General features: G+C 36.3%; 1 pseudogene; it reads right to left on the bottom strand.

Annotated features, from left to right (window-relative positions):
- The window catches only part of LOC138889180 (uncharacterized), a 44,167-nt pseudogene extending 32,250 nt beyond the window's left edge, over nt 1–11,917 (bottom strand).
- Between the last annotated feature and the right edge of the window lie 3,840 nt (nt 11,918–15,757).

Raw genomic sequence — 15,757 nt, 5'->3', positions numbered from 1 at the left:
TTTCTAGTCAAGGTACACAGTTTACTTTGCATTTTTGGAGAGCAGTTCAGCGTGAGTTTGGTACATGGGTTGAGTTGAGCATAACATTTCATCCTCAGACGTACGGACAGTCCGAGCATTCTATTCAGATTTTGGAGGATATGCTCTGAGCATGTGTTATTGACTTTGGAGGGTCGTGGGATCAGTTCTTTCCATTAGCAGAGTTTGCCTACAACAATAGCTATCAGTCGAGCATCCAGATGGCTCCATATGAGTCATTATATGGTAGACGGTGTCGATCGCCAATTGGGTGGTTTGAGCAAGGAGAGTCTCGGTTGTTCGGTACAAATTTATTTCAGGATGCCTTGGACAAGGTTAAGATCATTCGGGATAGGCTTCGCACAGCTTAGTCCAGGCAAAAGAGTTATAATGACAGTAAGGTTCGTGATGTGGCATTCATGGTCTGAGAGCGAGTGTTGCTTCGAGTATCGCCCGTGAAGGGCGTAATGAGGTTTGAGAAGAAAAGCAATCTAAGCCCTAGGTTCATCGATCCTTTTGAGATTCTTGATCGAGTGAGAGAGATGGCTTACAGACTTGCGTTGCCACAAAGTTTATCAGCCATGCATCCAATGGTTCATGTGTCCGTGCTTTGTAAGTATCACGACGATCCATCCCACGTGTTAGACTTTAGCACTGTCCAGTTAGACAAGGATTTAACCTATAAGGAGGAGCCGATAGCTATTCTAGACCGGCAGGTTCCTCACTTGAGATCGAAGAATTTCCCTTCAATTTGTGTGAAGTGGGGAGGTTATCCTGTTGAGGCAACGACCTGGGAGTCCGAGCCTGATGTGTGGAACCGATATCCCCATCTTTTCACAAACTTAGGTACTTTTGTATGTACGTTCGACGACGAACGGTTGTTTTAGAGGTGGAGAATATGATGACCAAAAAGGTCATCTTTTATTTATAATACATTTCTATGTTCCGAGGCCTTAAAACCTCCTTCTATCTCTGCTCGATTTGCATGCACAGTTTGGGCACGATACCGGAAAGCTTTTGTGTGAAAAATTTGAGCAATATGGAATTTGGTCTTTAAAAATTGATTAAAGTTGACTTCAGTTCACATTTTTGGTAAACGGGTCCGGAATCATGAGTTCACGGTCCCGTAGGGTCTGTAGTAAAATATAGGACTTGGGCGTATACCCAAATCGAATTCTGAGGTCCCTAGCCCGAGAAAAGAATTTTTAAAGAAAATTATTTGCTGGAAAATATAAAGACTTTTGGAAATGAAAAGGTGTGTGTTCTCGGTGGTATATATTTTGGTTCTGGTGACCTGTACAGGTTTGATATAGTATTTAAGTCATAACTGTGAAATTTGGTAAAAAAAACGGAAGTGATTTGATATAAATCGGACCCTTAGTTGAGAAAATAGAAAGTCGAACTATCTTGTGAAATTCTTGAGCTTTGGTGTTAAATTCGTTGTTTAAGATGTTATTTTGGCGATTTGATCGTACGAACAAGTTCATATGATATTTTTAGACTTGTGTGCATGTTTGGTTTGGAACCCCGAGGGCTCAGGTGAGTTTTGGATAGGCTACAGAATGATTTTGAACTTAGGGAGATTGTTGGTATGTTTCAGCTGTGTAGCAGGCCCCTAATTTCGCAATTGCGAGATCAGGCATTGCAATTGCGATGTAAGCAGTGACTGCAAATGCGAGCTTTTGCTTTGCAAATACGAAAATGGTCAGGGCCAGGTTTACTCGCAAATGCGAGATTTACTTCACAAATGCGAAGTTGTCCAGGCAGGCTAGAGGTCGCAAATGCGACAAAATTGTCCCAAATGTGAAGGCCGAAAAGATTGTGTGAAGGTTTGCATTTGCGATGTCGTTCTTGCAATTGCAAGCTTCGCAAATGCGAAACTCTAGTCGCAATTGCGACATCTGCAACCTGTTAAGTGGGATTTTGACGGGACATCAACTGATTCTTTCAATTTTTCAAACCCTAAGCTCCCATAGGCGATTTTTCAAAGAAAGGTTCTTCCCAAATCGTAGGTAAACAACGTCTAACCCATTTCTTTCAATCTACTTCATCTTTTTACATGATTTCATCTCAAAATCTAAGGTTTTTCATGGGAAGTTGGGTGTTTTTGGGTATAAATTAGAATTTTTAAATTTTTGGGATTTGGACCTCAATTTGAGGTCGGATTTCAAAACTCATTGCATATTTGGGTTCGTGGGTGAATGGGTAATCGGGTTTTGGTTCAATGTTCGAGTTTTGACCAAGCAAGCCCATGGTCGATTTTTGTCTGTTTGGGGAAAACATTTGGGAATTCATATTCATGCATTAGAATTGGTTTATTTAGCATTTATTGATGTTATTGAATTAATTATGGCTAGATACGGAGAATTGATGGTGGAATCGAGAGGTAAAGCGGTGGTTGAGTGTCGAATTACCCGTTGACTTGAGGTAAGTGTTTGGTCTAACCTTGACTTGAGGGAATAGGAATCCCCGACTTATTTGCTATTTCGAAATTCCATTTGCGTGGAATATAGGTGTGGTGACGAGTACCTATGTGCCACCAAAATTACCATGTTTAGCTGTTTCCCTTCCCCGTTTCCTATTATAAATTCCCTTGTCTTAATTGCTACTTACTTATAGCTGTTTCCATGCATAAATTGTTTCTTGCTTATAAATGCTCCCATGCCTTAATTACTACTTGCTCATAAATGCTTCCATGCCTAATTGCTTTATATTAATCGTTGCTCTCATTATTAAAGTATTCAATTTTTTCGTGGTTTCATTTTATTATTCTGTTGGTCTTTATTGGTTTATGGGCGCCTTGTGGTATACGTTGGTTGGTCTTGCTGAGTAGTTTACACTGGCAATGTTGTTTAATCGTAGTGATATTCCGTTGCATGAGTTGAGGTATAAGAACATTAGAGGATGTTGCTTAGTCTGTGAAACACTTGTTTTTATTTTGAGATTTGTGATGATTTGTAAATTGGGATCGGGTTGCACGCCGCTATAGTATTATATGATGGGATCAGGTTGCATGCCGCAATAAGGAGTAATAAGGGTGGACAGGTGTGATCGGGTTGCGCTTCGCAACAAGAGGATAAGGGTGATATGTGTTGAGGAATAATAAGAGTGGACATGTGGGATCGGGTTGTATGCCGCAACAAGGAGGAATAAAAGTGAATATTGATTCTATTGTTGTTTATATGATGGGATTGGGATGCACGCCGCATCAACTGTAGTTATGTGCTCATATTCTTTGAGGTCTGCTATTGTGATGCTAGAACACTCTTAAGGATTGGTTATAGCTGAAAAAATAGTGGAACAGTTGGATTCCGGATTTACCTAATGCTAGTTATTGCTTTATTACACTTTGTATTTCCTTTTTGTTTAGTATAAACTGTTGCAGGTTGTATCTGTTGTATGCCGCACTGTAGCCTCGTCACTACTTCGTCGAGGTTAGGCTCGACACTTACTAGTACATGGGGTCGATTGTACCGATACTAGCTATGCACTTTCTGTGCAGATTTTGCAGCTAGTGGCTGATCGTGAGGTTGATTACTACCACTGCGTACCGAAGACCTAAAGTAGTCCTGCAGGCATCCGCATGCCCTAGAGTCCCCTTCTATCTCATTTCATTTTCTATTATCTACTACCAAAACAGATGTAAACTTTTAATTTAGACCCTTATTTGTAGTAATCTTAGACAGTTCGTGAGTTGTGACACCACTTCTAGGTGGATGTTACTTTGGTTTTCGTTATTGTGTAAAGTTAAGCTTTTAAATTATTTTCTTCTGCAATTTCCCTGGTTTATATTGAATAAGTCTTAAATATTTGAAAGACAAGAGAAAAAGGTAGAATATTCTGAAACATTGGCTTGCCTAGCGGGTACAATGTTAGGCGCCATCACGATCCCGACGGTGGGAAATTCAGGTCGTGATAAGCTGGTATCAGAGCTTTAGGTTGCTTAAGTCTCACAATTCACGGACAAGCTTAGTAGAGTCTGAAGGATCAGTACAAAGACATTTGTGTTTATCCCCAGTGGCTACGGAGTTAGGAACAGTTTCACTTCTATTCATCTCTATCATGCGGTTTGATATTAAAGCTAATGACTTCTCTACTCTGTTCTTTCATAGATGGCGAGAACACGAACCACTTCATCAGCTGATCAGTATCCCGATCCCCCAATGGTAGCTCCTACGAGGGGTAGTGAATGAGGCAGAGACCGTGCTAGAGGCCGAGCTCATCCTAGAGCAGCAATGCCAGTGGCGGAGACTCAAGTAGAGTTTGATGATATGGTTCCGGTTATTCATAGTTCCAAGAAAGTTCAAAGCACTCCATGCTGCCGGTTCACGAGGCAGGAATGTTTTGTCACGATGAAGGAAAATATCACTGTCCTAAAGGAAGAGAAAATGATTTTTGTGACATCATAAATCCTATTAAGAATATGGTTCAATCCACAACTCACTTCTTTCAAGCCAGGTAGTATGAGAAATAAGTTAAAAGGAAATTTTCAAGATTATGTGGTGCTCGTGGATTGAATTTTAGAGGTGGAATTACTAATTATATTAATCTTGGTCTCCAGTACGATTTTCATATTATCTCAGAAATCTAGCAGGTTGTAGTTGTTACATTGACTACAACCAGCCACCATTAGAACATGCATTTTAATTTAACTTCACTAAAGCACAAAATAGAGCTCCTCGGGTGCCTTTTCTTAGAGGATCTCTATACTGTAAAGGAATCAAAAGTACCTGTAGATATAATGGAAAGCACCCAGAATTCTTGTTTCATCGTATGTTGCCTCTTTGCCTAACATTTTCAGAGTATTTGGTGCATGCGCAGCCATTATGCATCCATCATATACTTCTTTGGCACCATCATTGGAAGCTATGGTACAACCTGCACGGGCTCTTTCTTTTACAGTTAGAATGAAGAGTAGTCCATAGCTATGTGATAGTAACACAATGCAGCTGATTGAAGTTTTTCCCTTGGATAAGCACTAGATTAACTTTATCTACACCACTATCACTTGAAAAAAAATCACAAAATGAATATAAACTAAAAAAACACATGTTCTTATAGTGGTCAATGAGGTGGTGTAAACCTTGGAGACCATGGTTCAAATCCTGGCAGAGACAAAATCAGTACATGATTTCTTCCCATTTGCCTAAGCCTGGCGGAAGAGTAACCTAGTATTGTGCTGATGGGAGGTAACAGTTACCCAATGGCATAGTTGAGATGTGTGCAAGCTAACCCGGACACCATTGTTACACTAATGGATATCAATGAAAACCATCTTCATCATTTCTGGTTTGGCCTTTACAAAGGACCATTTTTAAACACATAAAGTGATGGTGTTTTTTCATTAACTAAATTGCCCTCAGGTAATAGCCTGTCCGTTTTCCAAACAGATATATGCCTATCTACTATTAAGATAAAAGAAACAGCACAGCAAACTCTAGCAAAAAGCCATAAATTAAATCAAGCTAGACCTTCTTCATTTGTCGATACAGAATTTACTTCACAACCAGTTCTTATTTGGCAGCCTCTCTTCTCCAGTTCCTCCTTAACCTGTATTCAGTGCCCCCGTCAAAATCACTCTCAAGGATGATATATGCTTAACATAATAAATCATGCAAGAAGGTGAAAATTGGTAATTGCATGAAGTTTTCCTTTTAGAGAAATAGTAAAAACTGTTGTGGTATCTATGAATTAAAAAAATCACCTTGTTCACATATGCATGTGACCGCCATCTTACAGTGAGCAATTGAGGGAGACCAAAGAGCTGTAAAGAAAGAAACAAAAGCACCCTTAGGCACAAAGACAATAAAATGATATATGTAATCTACACACGAAGTATGCTAATTGAACAGTAGATAAGAGAAATGAAACCTGCAGAAGATGGTGGTCACGGAAGAATGAAAGAAGGGAATAAGCAGAAAAGCTCATTACTCCTTCTAAGGGACAGGACCAGATTGAAGCGCATATTGGAATCTGTGGAACATTTATGTAAATTGCTTCGACAATATGTTGAATAAAGTAAAAGGCCAATACAAGTATATATCAAAATCAAGAACTACAACAAACAGCATGTCACCAGATAAGCCTTCTGAAATAACTCTAAATAGCCGTGTGACTTAATAAATTGCCCTAACGTTTCATCGCGATCAATGTCTGGATTGTTGTCAAGTGCTTCAAGATAACTGCAATGCAATCAGAAACGTATTCGTGATGAAATAAATTTCATCGGAGATAGCTCTTTCCTTGACATATAAATAAAGAAAGCATACAAAGCAGAACGATTTAGTCCATTTTAATCAAATGCATGATGTTCAAATGAACAAAGAAGAATATGTGCTCTAAATTTCTAATGAGATCAATAAACCAACAAATTGCTCAATGGAATTGACTAATGATAAGTAGTCACATATATAAAGATAAATAAGTTATTAGTACCTTGTGACATCCTGCTTGAACTTGTTAATTTCTCTAATCATTTGCCAAAAGTATGGATTCAACACATACTTCTTCTGTGCAAACAAACTAGAGATTCCATTTCGGGTACCCCATTCGCAACCACGGTCTTGGTCTAAGCTAACTGAAAATTACATATCGGAGATCTCTGTATCAACTCCAAGGAAATCAAAAAATTCCATCATGTTTGGATAAGTTACCTGTCAATTACACCGTTTCAGCATTCATCCACATGCTCACCCCCACAAGAGTTCAGTGATTTTGTTGTTACAAACAAAAGTAAAGTGACTTTAGAAGATAATTTGGGATAATTGAGTGACCATTTGTGTAATGAACTCAACAGATAGACTCCTTTCCTCTCCAAAATGAAACAAACAGAAAGCAAAAAATTTCCATCTTCTTCTCTAACTGCTATCTACAATTCACAAAGTTTCTTCAAGTGAAAATTCAAGTTAATTGTTTGTACTCGAATTTCTTTGTCTTTGTAAACTCTTGAAGGAATTCTGCCTTAATCATTGCAGCAACGAAAGTGGGAGGCTCAAATTCCTTAAGGACAGTGACTACACTATCAAGGCCTGATTATTTCATCCTCATATTCTGCTATTTTTTTATCTAGTCTCAAAGCCAGAGGCAGAACCACAGTGTCGGCTACGGGATCGGTCGAATCCAATAGCTTTGGTTCAAATTATTTATTTGTCTTAAATTTTTCATTAAATATGTACAAGTTATTAATTTCGAATTTAGTAACTTAATAAGATAGAATCCTGAATCCATAAACTTGAAATCCTGGCATTGTCTATGCTCAGAGTAAATTGACTCTCTAGTTTTTACACTCAGGTTCTGCAATATTGTTGTAGCTCTTATAGTTTTGTTTTCGTGGACTTTAATGATAACATCCTAGGAAGCTCAACTCTATTCAAGGACAAGGATAAAGCTTTGGAATCTCAAAGAGGGCCTTCAGCAATATGTCAAGCTAAAGAGTTACAAAACAAGGTCATTAGATTTTAAGTGCAAATGAAGAAGTTGTTAATTGGGAGGAAGAGCTCAAGGATAAAGGATGTGAATTGTCTAGGTGTTACAATTGTTTTATGGCTCAAATTCATGTCCAAGAAGAGGAGTATTGGCTCCCAAGAGATATCCTTTGAAGAAGGTCCTAATCAGTCCACTTTTTGACCAATTTGGCACCTAATATATGTCCAAACTTGCATCCCATAAAGTCATATATAAAGCCACGTTTTTATAATATAAAAAGGATTTACTTGCTTCCCAAAAATGGTTCAATAGGCGTGCTAGATGTTAAGTGCAAGTTGGTGCCAAGTTGTTTGCAAGTTGCCTTCAAGATTTCCAAGATCTTATCCAAGATTGGGTTTGGACTTTCAAGATCCTATCCTAGATTGATATTAACTTATTCCCATATATTTTGGAATTGTATTTATTGCTTTCCTAGGTAGTTAAGGTTATGTTTTTCTTTTCCTAAGATTGTTGGAATTACTTTCCAAGAATGACTTGATTTTTGTTTCCTAGTTTTTCCCTTTCCCTAAGGTAGTTGGACTTATTGTCCAAACTAGTTTAGGACTTTATTTTCTTGTTTTTTAGGTAGAATTTCATGACCCCTTTTCCATATAAAGAGGTGTCTTCTTTATTTTTAGACTTAAATTATACTCTATTATCAATAAAATTGTGAGATTTTTCTTGCACTCTTGTGTGTGACTTCTCTTGGATTTATTCTTCAACCTTTAAGACTCAACTTAAGGTGGCATGATTAAACTCTTTTCGAAATCTTAGATCACTTCTAGTTATTCAAGAAAGGTGATAAATTTAGATTTGTTATTGTTCTTGTTATTTTAAAGGGTCGAGTTTCACAATCTATCTCCTGTTTTTAATTCTCTATCAAAGGTGATTAGTTCTTCGTAGCTAATTATTGTTGTTAGGATTCAACTTCAAGAATAGACTTCATGAATTCAAGAAACTCGTTCTTGAATTCAATCTATCTTTAATTTCTGTCTTCTTTTTCGTTTCCCTATTTTTTTTTAGCTTTTGCACGTTTTTTGATTTTTTTTGTTTTTCTTTAGTAATTCTTGAATCTCCTATGGTGTTGTTATCATTTAATCTAAAACATTATGGTCCGAACTTTTCCCTCTATTTCCCACGTGGGATTTGCCTAAATTTCAGTTAAAAGCTATTCAACATAGTAGAAGGAAAAAAGGGGAAGGTTTATCTATTTTCACCGAAGAAATTTATAAAGTGGGGAAGAACAAGTTAAGTTAAATTTACTCAATCTAGCCTATTAACAGTTATTTCGTTAACTAGAAACAAGAAAAGATAAGCTACTTTTGATTTAGCACAAATATGAATTTTGAATTAGATGAATAAGTATTTTATTAATTTCATAGCAAACAATCTAGCCTAGTGAAGAACAAGCACTACGTAAGACAAGAATTCAATTTTTTTTAATCAAATCAATTCCTTTTTACCTTATCTCTGATATAGAAGTATCATAGTATTAATCCAAAAAAAAAAAAAAAAACAGAGAACTGTTGTTCCTATCCATTTAGGTACTACTAAATTGATTAACAGAGAATCAATAGTTATATTTCAGAGGAACAAAAAAAAAGAGGAAATTAACTAGATGTGTAGGATTGGACCAGTTATGTTGATTGTTTATGAAGCTGATATATAGATTGATTTTGTGATAATATAGGTAGTTGAATGAGTCTTATGGACTGCTCGAGGTGACACGTTTGGTATTTCGACACGAGTACTGTGAGTAGTAATTTATCGCAATTTGTGTTTTTATAACCTGCATGGTTTATACATGATTTTGAAAATAAAATGTATTACCAAATGTTTGAAATCGCACGTGGGACAATTTCTTTACTTGATATGGCCGGTACTAAACAATTTACTTGAGAAGTTTCCAATTATTTGAAATATTCTCAATATTACTAGACATATTTTACTGTTACTTGAGATATGATTATCATTACCGAAATGAGGTTACACGATTTGATAAGAATTGAAATGTCCTATACTATTTTAAAAATGCTTTCATGTGAATATTTAATGTTTACAGAAAAAAGTATAAATGGGAGGAGACTTTGAAGGATTACGTACATAACAACGGGTTCGTTAGACCTGGTGCACCTTGTATATACAGATTAAAGATTACAGTTGTAGCCCTCACTAGTGGGAAGGTAGAACTAGCATATGGTTACAGTTTTCCCTCGAGTAGGGACCTATAGTTATACTTAACTCCTTTTACGAAGGGGTCCACACAGTGATATAAATTACATGATCCTTTCTTGGAAACCTCCCGAACATAAGGTTTGATATGACTATATTTCAGAGTTTATTACTAAATTGTTAATTGATTCCTGCTTATATGAAAACAAACAAGACTGATTGTTGTTACCGATTATGAAAAGCATATTTATTTCATGATATTTTCTGATTACTAAACAAGCATATTTTCTGACTTGTCCCCAATAAAAAAAGTTGTGGTTTAGTGTTATTATTCACTGAGCTAGCGACTCACTCCCTGCTATTTTTTTTACAAAGACAACAGTTGACACGAGTAAGGATTTTGTTAATTAGAGTACACCAGTTGATAGCTCCTAGTGAGCCTCACACTTGTTTGCATGAGCGAAAAGTTTATTTATTGTTATCGTCTTTTCTCTCCATAGTCATTTTTATTAATGTCATAAGCATTCACTCATTATATTAGACTAGTTACTCGTATTGTACTTTCTTTTCATATTTTTCAAATGGGTTTAATATTATTATGTTAAGGTTGATAATGCTGGTGAAAACTTATTTTTGGTTAGTTGATGAATATTATGATTGATTTAGCTGGATATTGGTTGGTTGTTATCTGTTTATGAGATAAATTTTTTTTGACTAGTCCTAAAATAGGGAAAACTCTGTAAAATTTTCTGTAAACTATACCAATTGTATAGTCAAACACTTTACCGTTAACTAATTTATTGTGCAACACTCACTTTATTTAGAAATATTAAGGTATGAATTATAGAGGTCATGTTCTTAAATAAACACTTTATTACCCGTAAGTACTTTAATGTTAGCTTATAGGATTATGTTCAAACCTTTCTATAATAATATCGTTTGTTCCGATATTTTTTGATTTTTATATTGAATGATTGTGATACACCTATAACATTTGATGTTTAAATATTTTTTGACTTTTATAACCAAAAATTAATTCTTTTTAATGTTACATATAAAAAATAAGAAAATTATATTATTCAAATTTAAATACTCAAAAGATATATATATTTCACTAATTAATTACTAAAGAAAGCTAATATATTACAAATAAATTCATCATTAGATGCACAAAGATTTATACTCTAAGGCACACATTTTAAAACTACTAGAAGATTAAATTCTTTCGAGATTAGTAGAAAAACTCTGTAATTGTATCTTGTTTAGTAGATTCAAGTCTCTTACTAGTGATATAACGCTTGAATTGGTGAAGATTTATGTCTAAAATTTTAGCAAAAGGATATCTGATAGCTTTCTCGACAATCTAAGGGTTTAACAGTTGAGTTTTCTATCTCAGTTCATGGAGTAATAGGTTGAGGTTAAAATCTTTAAACTTATTGTTGTTGATCTTAGAGATTATATATAGTTGTTATAGAGAGATAATTTTACAAAGAGCGTAGTGCTATAAAGATAGATGTTACTGTTATAGGTAAAAAATTATTATAGAGAGGTAAAATATAATATAAAAAATCGATTCAGAGACAAAACTTTACTTTTACGGTGAATGAATGTTATATAATGATATTGTTATAGAGAGGTATGATTGTAAGTACTTTAATGTTTACTTAACACATAAATAAAGTAAAAAAATACTTATAAGCTAGTTTGATCATCTTGTTCGCTTACTAAAACACCCTCAAACCAGACTTACCCGATTGAAGAACCTAAAACCAAGGTCAAGATCCACGCCGTCAACGGTAACAGTCTTGGCATGGCCACCAAGATAATCTTCCTTCTCATAAACCACAACTTTCACTCCAGATTTTGCCAATTCATATGCACAAACCAGTCCACTTATTCCTGTCCCAACCACTGCTACTTTCATTTTGAAACTGAGACTTCAAGCTAACAACTGCAATAACAATTAAGATGAGAATTGAGGTAAAATGAGAAGAAATTAAGAAAAGATAGTACTCCATCTATTGACTGATCTTGAAGTTTAAGAAATAAAGAAATACTTCTGAAACTTGTGGTCTATATATGCCATAGACATTTCTGTGATTATAAAATCATTTCATGGGCATGACATGGAGTATTTGAAGTTGAGGATGATAAACTTACCTCAAGGATATTATTGGAGTTTTGGAGTTGAAGAGACCAAAAAATGCAGGAAGAAAGGAGATGATAGAGTAGAGTCTTCTCTCCTAATTTATGGAAAATCTTTAGCAGATAAAAGCCATCTCATAGTTGTAATATATAAAGTCATTCATTAACTCGTAATAATATTAATTAATCAAGCCAAGCATCTTCATCACCAAAACACGTGTTCCATGATAGTTACTCTTCACGTCCTAAAAATGATAGTAATATTTTTCGGATTTCAACGGTTAAACGAGTTGTTCTTTCACCACCAGCTTTTTACATATACCATTTAGCTGTTTTGAATTGTTAATATAATTATTGTGACTTATAATACTTCTTATGTAGTTCTTAAATATATAAATTTTATTAAAGCATAAAGATTTTATTCCCAAATTCATAGTCAATGTTAAAAAATTTGATTCTCGAAGTCGAAAAGTATCATCCTTTGGAACGGAAGAGTACTTAATTATCCTCAAAAGAAAAGAAAAAAAGAAAAGGTATCATTGAGGGAAAAAAAAGATTGTGTAGCAACAACGGTTGATTTATTGTATTTGTTTTACGTGTAAGTTATATAATGCATGAAAATGTATATGAGGCCCTTCTTTAGTTTTTACTCTTCTGCCTGTGCTTATTAAAGTAATTGTTTCTAATCTAACATTATAAGAAAATTGATGAAGAAGTTATAAATTGTTTACCAGTATATATTCAGAACATAAAGAGCCATGAAGAAAGTAGTTTTGATCGTTTTAGAAATAAATTTTGTTCATTAGCTTTGTTAGTAACTCTCGTACGTCAAGAATCCAATTCCCGAATCCAATTGTGATGGCGCCTCTCGTAAAAAACAAGGCCAGCCAAAGCAAAATGGAACACCTCTTTAAGCAGTTAATTATCATAAACAGTAATAAACATAATATAATATCCATAGATTGCGAAAATTTAACGATAACAACAGTGGAAACCATCCCGACATAGTCTAAACTGGGGTGTCACAAGTCATGACCAACTGAAAAATCCGGATACAAGTCTACTGAACACTAATTCCGATACAATAGTTCTAAAAACAACATGAAAATGATAAGATAAGGAAGGATCAACACTGCCTGAACTGGGAGAATCAGCACTCACGAGCGGACTCTGCGATACCTGAATCTGCACACATGGTGCAAGGAGTAATGTGAGTACTCCGACTCAGTGAGTAATAATTATAAATAATGGCTGAAAGTATGAAAACACGTAAAGACACAAAGTAATTCCATATCAAGCAGTAAAATTACTTAAAGCAGTAAATCAGTGAAGAAATCAAATGATATTCCTTTTCAAAACAAGTAAAACAGGTAATTTAATAGGTAAATAACAAGTAGAAATCCGCCCCTCGGGCACAATATCAATCGCTCAGAATAGTATCAGCCCCTCGGGCTCACTCTCAGTACAACATCAACCCCTCGGGATCAGTATCAATCACTCAGAACAGTATCAGCCCCTCGAGCTCACTCTCAGATCATAATGGGTACCCGCGCTCACTGTGGGTATGCAGACTCCAGAGGGGTCCCTTACGGCCCAAGCGCTATATCAAGCCACCTCGTGGCATCATCACTCGGCACTCGTCCTCACATCACTCGGCACTCGACCTCACATCACTCGGCACTCGGCCTCACATCACTCAAGCCACCTTGTGGCATATAAAGTATCTCAGGCCCTCGGCCTCATATCACTCAGCATATCCTCACATATGGCCCTCGGCTTCACTCAGTCCAAAACTCATCACAAGCCCCTTGGGCATTAGTAAAACAGTAGTTCTCAGCCCAAAACATGATGTAGAAATATCATTTAAGTTTCAAATCTGGGTAAAAGTAGCTAAGTTTGTAAAACAGTAGATATCAACAGGACTGAGTTCAAATAATAAGTCAAACAGTGAGGAAACAATGATAAAAATCCCCGAAGGGTTCAAATAGTTGGCACGAAGCCCAAATATGACAATCATCCCAAATCATGATGATAACAAATGAATTTCAGTCAAATACGCAGTAAAATCATCAATCGGGACGGACCAAGTCACAATCCCCAGTAGTAAAAGACCTCACACTCATCATCCAGTGCGTATCTTGCCTCAATATAGCACTACGATGTGCAATCCGAGGTTTTCAAACCCTCAGGACATCATTTACAATCATTACTCACCTCGAACCGGCTAAATCTCTAGCTCGCGACGCATTTGCCCCTCAGAATTGGCCTCCACGCACGTCGAATCTATCCAAAATCAGAACGAATATGTCACAATATGCTAAGGAAACAAAGCCCAAGCGAAAACAATCAACAAAGGGCACGATTCCCGAAATTACCAAAACCCGAGCCTGGGGCCCACGTCTCGAAATTGGGTAAATTTTACATTTTCAGAATCCTCATACCCTCACGAGTCTAACCATACCAAAATTATCCAATTATGATACCATTTGGTCCTTCAAATCATCCTTATACATTTTTAAAAGGTTTCACAATTTTCTTCCCAACTTCCATCCTAAATCACGAATTAAATGATGAATTTAGTGATAGATTCATGTATTTTAGCCAAATCTGAGTTAAAATCACTTACCCCGATGAATTTCTCGAAAAACCTTCGAAAAATTGCCAAAATCCGAGATCTCTAGGTCAAAATATTAAATAAAACCCAATATCTCATATTTATAGAGTACCCCTCAGATTTCAGCCTCCGCGGGCCACACCAAATCGACCACGGTCCGCACAAGCCAGTGTGGTCCGCGCAAAAACAACCGCGGCCGCATAGGCCTTCCTCTGCAGTGACAGGCTTTAGGATTTTGGCCATAACCTTTTTTACAGATGTCCAAATTGCGATATCTTTACCTTTCTCGAAACTAGACACAAAGGGCTACAACTTTTGTTTTTGAATAATCTCAAAATTCCTTGTATATTAAAAGATATGAGCTACCGAAGTAGGACCAACGAATCGTTCCCCACCGCGGCCGCACACCATTTTGTGCGGTCTGCACAGCACATACCGCGGCCGCACTTCATTTTGTGTGGACCGCGCGGGTGGTTTCCGAGGCCTGCAACCCACCTGGACCTACTACAACTATGCTTTTCGGCCTAAAACATTCCAAAACCTACCCGGGACCCCCGAAACTTCAAACTAATTGTACCAACACATCCCATAATATCGTTCAAACTTGTTCAACACTTCAGAACACTTACAACAACATCAAATCACCAATTTAACATAGAATCCAAGCCTAAGAACTCCAAAAACTCTTAAATTATGCTTTCGCTCAAAAAGTCTATCAAATCTCGTCCGAATGACCTAAAATTTTGCACACACATCCCAAATGACACAACGAAGCTACTGCAACTCTCGGAATTCCATTCCGACCCTTATATCAAAATCTCTCCTATCAACCTGAAATTGCAGAAATATCAATTTCGCCAATTCAAGCCTAAATCTCCCCTACAACTCCAAAACCCATTGTGATCGCGCTCCAAAGTCACAAATCACCTCCCGAAGCTAACCGAACCATCAGAACTCACATCCGAGCCCTCTAACTCATAAGTCAACATCCGGTTGACTATTTCAACTTAAGCCTTCTTAAAAGAGACTAATAGTCTGTTTGGCCAAGTTTCTCAACACAAAAAAGTGCTTTTTTTTCTTTTCAAAAACACTTTTTTTTCCTAATTTGAGGTGTTTGGCCAAGCTTATTTGGGAAAAAAAAGTTCTTTTGGGAAGAAGCAGAGGCAGTTTCAGAGAAGCAGAAAAAAGTAGCTTCTTTCCAAAAGCAGAAGCAGAAGCAGTTTTGGCTTTTCTTCTTACCTAAAATACCCTTAACAAAATATAGTATATACCAAAATAACCCTTAAACCTAATACTTAGGATATTAATTTATAAATATTTCTTCTTATTTTTAGGAAAACTTTC

This window comes from Nicotiana sylvestris, chromosome 1 (genome assembly GCF_000393655.2).
Source record: "Nicotiana sylvestris chromosome 1, ASM39365v2, whole genome shotgun sequence".
Lineage (NCBI taxonomy): Eukaryota > Viridiplantae > Streptophyta > Magnoliopsida > Solanales > Solanaceae > Nicotiana > Nicotiana sylvestris.
Note: the sequence above shows the minus strand (reverse complement) of the source record. Positions and strands in the feature narration are given on the sequence as shown.